Raw genomic sequence first — 9099 nt, 5'->3', positions numbered from 1 at the left:
CCACTCTTCCCAGCCAACTGTATGTAATTTGGCCCTAATCACACATTGTCTCCTTGATTTGGGGAAGGCTAAAGTATACAATCTGGGGAAGGTTAGGAAGAGAAGGCTAGACCCATGCTGGATAAAGGCTTTCCAGTGTGCATACCCTCAGGTAATACATACACCTCAGCAACCCCCTCAGTTATCTCAGTAAGTAAGCTCAGTAAATTCATTGGTTCCCTAGTAAAACTTCAAACATTGGCTTGACACTAGAACCTTAAAAGGAAATAAGCATTAGTATCTCCAGGAAAATAATTCTCACAACAGATGGAAAATTTATTTGTTAATGCTATTATGTCTCATAATTATTAAAAAAAAGAAAGAAAATGAGAATATAAAAGATGTTAAAAAGATATGGGAATGGAGATATTTTCCAAAATAGAAAAAATGAGAAAGCCTAAGCAAGTGATGAAGGTCTGTGTAGGTTTGTTATGATATATATAAAGGATGAGACAAAAATAATATACACATAATCTTAAAATTTCTAAGGTAATAGTTTAGTAAACTAGTTTAAGAAAAAAAATATATCTAGTGATGGTTTATCTGAGAATATCTGGTTTTTCACTCAAGTCTTATCTATATATGATAATTAAAAGTACCAGACTGGTGGAACTAACCTTCTTGGATGTTTAACAGCCATAGTTTGAGGCCTATACTGATGTGGTGAGAGGAACTTAAAGGACAGTTTTTGCCCCTTGCCTTCCAAGATCGACTAACTTCCAAGGGACTATGGACCATCTCTCAAAATGTCCTGTAACTGTGTTGAGTCACTGATCTCCAGACTGGGGAGGCCATGGAGACCCCACAAGATGGACATGAACCAGTGTCCAGTCTACAAAGAGGAGGGTCAACTCAGAGGAACCATCTCATCCATGCTTCCAAGTGAAGCCAGCCAGCCATGGTTGAGCAGGACCTTTGACTTACCTTCACACAGATGGAACTGATAAAAGGATCCAGGGGCTCCTCAAAAGCCCATGTGACCCCTGAGGAACAGATCCTCAAATGACCGTAAGTGTAAAAATGAATTGATTTATTTAGGCCAACTGTATGGTCTTAAACACCCAAAAGGAAAGTATAACCAAAAAGTAGTCATCAGCATATTTCTTTAAGAGTTCAAGGGATTACACTTCCTAGACTTTAGGCTTAAGTCCACATAAAAAGCTATTAGACAATTATTTCTCATTGATGATTTTGTTCCTAACCAGGAAGTGCTGCTCAGATGTAAGACTTCAAATCTTGGTCTGCAATACTGTAGTGCCGCCCACCTGTAGCTAAGGGAGACAACCAGCTATTGTTCTAAAATGATGGATAAATTTGTTTTCTCCCCCCATCTAGAAACCTTTGAGAGCAAATTGACACTGATTCTAACCACTCCAACGGCTATCAAAACACCTGAAAGCAAATCCTGAATCCATCACTCTCGAGTCCAGTATTGGCAGACAAAAGAAAAATGAGGAGGATCCCAATAGAGGGATGCTTTTGGAAGCCCTTGTCAAGGAATTCCAATGGATTCTCATATGAACATTTGAAAGTTGCCCTGTTCTGATGTTTTTTAGTTCCCTGTCTAGAACTCGTAATGCTAACTACTCTTGCTTTTACTTCTCCTGCATATCTCCTATTCACCAGTCAAGGACTTTCTTTTCCCCCTACAGATAAGAGTTATGCAGTTTGGGAGTCCTTTAGATAGACCCACTGAAGGGGTACCCCAATTGCCTCACCCTGCATCCCTGTTCAGCATGGAAGAAGCCAGAGTGGTCTGTGTCCCGATACCCTATCTGCAAGTTAGGTAACCTCTTCAGAGGATGGTATGATAAGAACAGGCGGTATGAATTGGCTAGGCACTTGGGGTAAAAAGACCCCAAAGAAAAGTAGCCAGTTTCTTGGCTAAAAGTCACAATGTCCTTGGGCCTCTTAGCAACACACCCCGTTCCAAAGGCCAAAAATGTCTAAAGTATTTGGGAGCTTTTATCTAATCATTAAAAGATTTTAGGGTAATCTCTTGGGGGAGGGGAAATGATAGAGTGGCAAAAAGATAGATATGGCAAAAAGCCCCATAAAAAAAGAAGAGTACATGAAGTTATCAGAAAAAAGTGGTGGGGAGATATGGGAGGAGTTGGAGGGGAGGGAGTGCGCATGGATTTGATCAAAACACCTTATATGGATGTATGAAATTCTCAATAAATTATTAAAAATATATTTTAAGAAAGAAAAATATATTCTTTTGAGAATTTCATACATGCATACAAATGTATTTTTATCATATTTGTCCCCATTTTCTCTAACTCCTCCCAAACCTACCCCACCCCTCTTAACTTCATATCACCTTGAAAAAATGACCCAGTGAGTGTATGAAATGTTTTGTCTGTACGTAAGTTCACTACATGAGTGCAGTGCCTGTGGAGGCCAGAAAAGGGTGTCGGATCCCCTGGAACCGATGTTCTGAACGATTGTTAGCTGCCATGTGGGTGTTGGGAACTTCTGAGCTATCTATCCCCAAGATTTTTTTTGAAGTTTGTCAGTATGTGTATTTTTAGTGCACGCCCCATCACACAATGAATCTGTCTAGCTTGAGTAAATGTGTATGCATATGTTTAACTTAAAGTACCAGCTTTCCAGTATGGTTTACCAGTTGGAAATCCCATTATTACAACAGAGCTCCAGTTGTAAATATCTTTACCAATACCTGATGTTATTAATTTTAAGACAGTGTCTCACTCTGTAGCCCTGGTTGGCCTGGAACTCACTATGCAGACAGAACTCAGAGATCCACCTGTCTCTGTCTCCTGAGTGTTGGGATTAAAGACATGCACCACCACACCCAGTCTGATTTTTTTTATGTCTTCCATTCTATTTCAGTGGATAGGTTTTTAAAATGTAATTGTTGTGTATTATGTGAGTGCAGGCATATATGTGCCATAGCACAGATGAAGGTCATAGGACAACTTTTGGAGTTGGTTCTCTTCATCAGATTTGTGCATTAAGCACAACCCACTGAGTAAAAACCCACTGAGTCATCTCACAGGCCCTTAGTGCATGGGTTTTAAATCTCCATTCCCCTGATTACTAATAAAGCTAAACACCTTTTCACATAAGCATTGCCATATGGACATCTTCTGTGAGTGACCGGCCAAGTGATTTGCTTATATCCTACTTATTCATTTGGAGTTGTTCTTTATATATTCCAGCTCAGGTACGAGAACACTAGATGCTGCAGGAAAGATCCAGATTTCCCTTTATGCTTGTGTATAGAAGTTTAGTGGAAAATTGACACACACAGTTATCTGTGTATTGTATGGGGTTGCCTGTATAATACAAAAGTTACTGGCTCCTAGCTCAAAAAGCTTACCAATGCACTGTGTTATATGAACTACAATTATCTTCAACTTTTCTGTGGCTCCCTGTTCACTTTTTCTTTTCTTTCTTCTTTTGAGACAGGGTCTCCCTGTAGCCACAGTTGACCTGGAACTTGCTATGTAGACCAAGCTGGCCTAAATCTCAGTGATCCACCTGTCCTTGCCTCTCAAGTACTGGTATTAAAGGTGTGTGCTATCATGCCCACCCCTACTTAGTCTTGTATTTTTGAGATAGGGTTTCACTATGTAGCCCTGGCTGGCCTGGAACTATGTAGACTAGATATATTTCTATGTGTACATGTATATACACACACGAGGAAAGTGCCCATGGTGGCCAGAAGAGGGTATCAGATCCCCTGGAGATGAAGCTACAGGCAGTTCTAAGCTGCCTAATGTGGGTGGTGGGCACTGAACTCTGGTGCTCTTAGTTGCTGAGAAATCCCTCCAGTCCCTCCTACTCACTTTTCACATAGTACTTCACAAGTTCAAGTTAGTGTATCAAAATTCAAGTTTTACTTTACCTTTAATGCCTTTTGTAGAGAACTTTACTTACATGAACATCTCCGGTTTTTTTTTAGACAGGGTTTCACTATGTAGCCCCTGGCCAGCCTTGAACTCACATAGTTGCTTCTGTCCCTGCTTCCCTAATGCTGGGATTAAATCAGTGCACAACACCCAGCCGTCTCCTAATATTTTTACATAAACATTATTTTACCTTTCATAGATATAGAACTCATCTAAAATTGATTTTCCTATTTTCCATACATTATACCTTAACTGACAAAATCTATTGGAAGAAATATCTTTTCCCCCATCTTATTTCAGTATCATTTGTCAAGTCAGGTGACTATATTTTTGGGACTTCTATAATTCTGCTCCACTGGTCAATTTATCTTTGTGCCATAATTTCTATGGCTTTCTAACAGGTACCTGGGACTAGAAATTCTGCTTTATTCCTTTCTGAGACAGGGTCTCACTATTCAGCCCTGAACTTACTCTGTTCCCCATGCTGGCCTTGGAGTTATGGCAATCCTCCTGCCTCTGCCTCCTGAATCCTGGGATTACAGGTTTTAAGTCCCCATACTCTGCTTTTGTTTGATCTTGGTCTTTTTGAGACAGGGTTTCCCTATAGCCCCACCTGGCCTAGAACCCACTATGTAGACCAGGCTGGCCTCGAACTCAGAGATCTGCTTGCCTCTGCCTCCTGAGTGCTAGGATTAATGTGTATGCCACCATAGCCAGCACTCAGCTGTTTATTGTGTATGTGTGTGGGTGGATATGTACAAGTGAGATCAGAAGAGGGTGTTGGAGCCCCTGAAGCTGAAGTTACAGGCTGTTGTGAGCTGCCTGATGTGGGTAATGGGAACACTCTTAACCACTATTTCTCTAGCTCCAACACTCAGCTATTCTATTTTACAAGTTATATTTGGCAATTGTTGAACTGTTAACTGTTCATATAAACCTTAAAATCAATTTGTTCATTTCCATGAAAGAATTTGCTAAGATTTTAAGACTGCACTGTATATGACTTAATTTAGGGGAAACTAACATCCTTTTGAGCTTGCCCTGAAAACCACAAACAAGATATATCTGTCTCAATGTGCGATAAGTTTTGTTCTAGATAAAATGACTGAAAATGTACTTTTCCTTAGGCACTTGAAAATTTTTGTAAATGGTATTGCTTACAAAATAATCTATGCATTTTGGCTGGTACACTGAAGAAAAAAAAATCACAATTTTTTTTTTGGGGTCTTTTTGAAGCAGGGTCTCCCTGTGGCCCCAGTTGTTCTGGAACTCACCATGTAGACCAGGCTGGCCTTGAACTCACAGAGATCCGCCTGCCTCTGCCTCCCAAGTACTGGGACTACAGGCGTGCGCCACCATGCCCGGCTTAAAAATCACAATTTTTATAAAATGACTTTGCATGCAAAATCCTTGCTTAACTTCATTAATTTTAATTACCTGACTATTCTGTAGAATGCATTATGGGAAAAGTGCCATCCACAAATATTTTTACTTTCTTGGTGTCCCACCCCCCTTACTTCCCTTGCTAGATCCTTCTGTACAATGTCACATAAAATCAGTGATAGTGAATACTTTTTTTTAAGTTGTGAGAAAAATTTTGGTATTTACATCATTCTGTATGCTTTTGGTTGTAGTTTATGTTACCCTTTGTCCATTCCTTTCCATAGTTTGCTAAGATAAATTGACATTTTTTTTAACATGCATTTTCTCATGTTCTTGTTAGTCTTTTGAATATTTAACCATCCTTCCATTCTTGGTGAAAGACCCATTTAGTCACCATTTTACAGAACAAATTCACCTCCATTTGGTTTGTCCAGGATTGGGTCATATAGCCACTTGCGCTGGATAGCTTTAGATCCGCCTTGACACACCTGGGTTGAGGGAGCCTCAGTTGGGGTATTTCCTCCATTGGACTAGCCTGTAGCCATGTCTGTAGGGCATCTTCTTGATGAGTGATGTGGGAGGGCCCAGCCCACTGTGGTTTGGGCCACCCCTGGGAAGGTGGGCCTGTATTGCATAAGAAAGCAGGCTGAGCAGGGGCCAGGAGAGCAAGCCAGTAAGCAGTGTTCCTCCATGGCCTGTGCTCCAGCTCCTGCCTCCAGGTTCCTGCCCCGAGTTCCTATCTTGGGCTCCTGATGTGACCTGGGAGATGTAAGCTGAATAAACCTTTTCTTCCCCAAGTTAGTATTGGTCAGTGTATTTTGTCATAACAATGGAGAAACAAACCAGAACAGAAATTGGTACCGAGAGTGGGGTATTGCTGTGAGAGGCCTGATCCAATTGTTTTTGAGAGGACTGTGAAAGTGTTTGGAACTTTGGGCTGGAAAAGCCATTGAATGCTTAGAGTTTGTTGCTGTGGAACTTGGAAAGGTTATGTTGGAAGAGTTGTAAACAATGGAGGCCTGGCTTGTGAAGCTTCAAAGGGAAGCAGAACTACCAGGGCTGTTTGTGTGGTATTTTGAATTGAGAATCTGTGGGTTCTGGTTGGCTAGGGCTGAAGAATCAGCTGTAAGAAGAGACCAGCACCCGAAGTCCTTTGCTTTACTGGGACAATTGGTGCTGGTTAGCTGGGGCTGAAAAATCAGCTGTAAAAGACCAGCATCACTGTGGTGAAGTCTTCTGAGAGGTATTTCCTCAGGGTCAACACACAGAGGGGACCCAAGCCTCTATCTCAAGCTGGAAGCAGGACTTGGTAATGTGTAAGAGTCTCCTGCATGGTTCTGGTGTTGAAAGTGTGAAGGGATCACAGAGAGCAGCTGAGGCTTGGCAAAGGCCATAGGTGAAAGTGCAGCTTTAGTTACACTGAAGACTCCAGAATTGAAGGGGTTATGGAGAGAATCTGAGCTGTTCCACCCAAGAGGCAAGAAGAGGCCATTGGTGAAAGTGTAGCCTCATTTCTAGTGGGGACCCCAGCTTTTTGGAAATGCCAGGACTGTGGGACAACCACCAAGGACAGCAGGTATGGAATAGAGCTGGCCTGGGTCTGCAAGACGAGCTGTGTGTGCTGTGGATGGCAGAGAAGTGGAGCTAGCAGAACCCTATGGAGCCCAGAAGATTGGGAGTGAATCCCACATGTCCAGCCTTGAGCTAGGTGTGCCCGATTCTCCCTTGAAATAAGACAGTACTTGTTTTGGATTTTACAGAAGCCCACCCACAGTTAAGAGACTTTTAAAAGACATGGACTTTTAAGTGTTTGAATTTTTTTAAGGACTATGGGGTGTTTTTTCGCTATTGTTTTGTTTGGTCTTTTTGAGACAGGATCTCCCTGTAGCCCAACTGTCCTGAGACTCACTAGGCAGACCAGACTGGCCTTGAACTCACAGAGATCTGCCTGCCTTTGCCTCCCAAATGCTGGGATTAAAGGCATGCGCCACCATGCCCTGCAGACTGTGGGGTTTTTAAGGTTGTACTCTTTTTTTTTTTATGTTGTGATATTAAATGTTAACATTATATCTTGGGGATAATTGGAAAGGTTATGGTTTAATAGTGATGGGTTTATGTGTCAAGTTGACAAGGGGGTCAATTGTGCTGGATAGCTTTAGTGTCAACTTGAGACACCTGGGTTGAGGGAGCCTCAACTGGGGAACTGCTTTCATTGGACTGGCCTGTGGCCATGGCCAGGAGGTATCTTGTTGATTGTTGAGTGATGTGGGAAGGCCCAGTCCACTGTGGGTGGTGCCACCCCTGGGAAGGTGGGCCTGTGTTGCATAAGAAAGCAGGCTGAGGGGCTGGAGAGATGGCTCAGCAGTTAAGAGCACTGACTGCTCTTTCAGAGGAACTAGGTTTGATTCCCAGCACCACATGGCAGCTACGAACCGTCCTTAACTCCAGTTCCAGTGGAATCCGAAGCCCTCTTCTAACCTATGTGGCATTGCACAACACGGGTGAACTCACATACATGCAGGCAATACACTCATACACATAAAATAAAAATAATTACAAAAAAAAAAAAAAAGAAAAAAAGAAATGCAGGCTGAGCAGGGGCCAGGGGAGCAAGACAGTAAGCAGCATTCCTCCATGGCCTGCGCTCCAGCTCCTAACCTGAGTTCCTATCTTGGGCTCCCTGATGAACTGTAACCCGGGAGATGTAAGCTGAATAAACCTTTTCCTCCCCAAGTTAGTATTGGTCAGAGTATTTTGTCACAATAGCGGAGAAACAAACCAGAACATCACTATAATCAAGTTATGGTAGCTCCTCTTCCTGAAGTTTTGCTATTTGTGGGACGACAGTCCAAAAACACTAAATGGAAAACTTCACAAACAATTCATAATGTCCTGAGGGGTGTACCGTACTGGGAATCAAACAGAAGACCCTTTGCATATTAGACAAGTGCTTTACTTCTGAATATACCTAAAACCCTCAATTCCTAAGTTTTTAAATTGCACACCATTTAACACAGTCTTGATGAAATCTCATGGGGGCGCATCAATTATCCTTTGTCTAGTGTATCTACACTGTATACATGTCCATCACTAGGCAGTTACCTTTACAGTAAGTGTTGCAGAACCACATTACCTATACTTTCATCCTATCTTGAGTTTAGGAATCCACTAGGGGTCTTGGAACTCATCTCCTGTCCACCAAGGGTGGAAAAATGAGAGGGTACTGTACTGGCAATTAGAATGGAACCATTGATTTAACCTCAGGATTCATAGTGCGAAGAAATGGTAGGTAGCCAAATTCTCCTAGCAAGGACTGATGGGTGAATAGATTTTAAAAAAGTCTGCTAGAAACATACTTTGCTCTAAAACATTGAAAATAAAGGTCAATAAACAAAAATGACACCATACTTATGTAAAAATTCAGGTAAAAGTTCTAAATTACTTACCACTGGGTTCTCTTCACATTGTGGATTAGCAAACAGATGTGAGAGCTGGGATTTCTCACAGAGCACAAGCAGTACTTTCTCAGCTCCACCAAAATGAACTTAAGCAGCCCCAAATAATGTATGCACAGCTTATCAAATAGTATTACATTTTTTGATTTATTTTTATGTGCACGTGTTTTGCCTGCATGTATCTAAGTGCACCATGAGTGTGCAATGCTCGTGGAAGTCAGAAGAGGGCATCAGATCCTTGGGACTGGAATTTTGGACGACTGTGAGCCACTATGTGGGTGCTGAGAACTGAATGCAGATCCTCTGTGAGCACTCAGTGCTGAGCCATCTCTCCAGTCCTCCCA

This window comes from Nannospalax galili, unplaced genomic scaffold, assembly GCF_000622305.1.
Source record: "Nannospalax galili isolate Female #2095 unplaced genomic scaffold, S.galili_v1.0 scaffold664, whole genome shotgun sequence".
NCBI lineage: Eukaryota > Metazoa > Chordata > Mammalia > Rodentia > Spalacidae > Nannospalax > Nannospalax galili.
The sequence above is the reverse complement of the archived record's forward strand: the minus strand, read 5'-3'. Positions refer to the sequence as shown.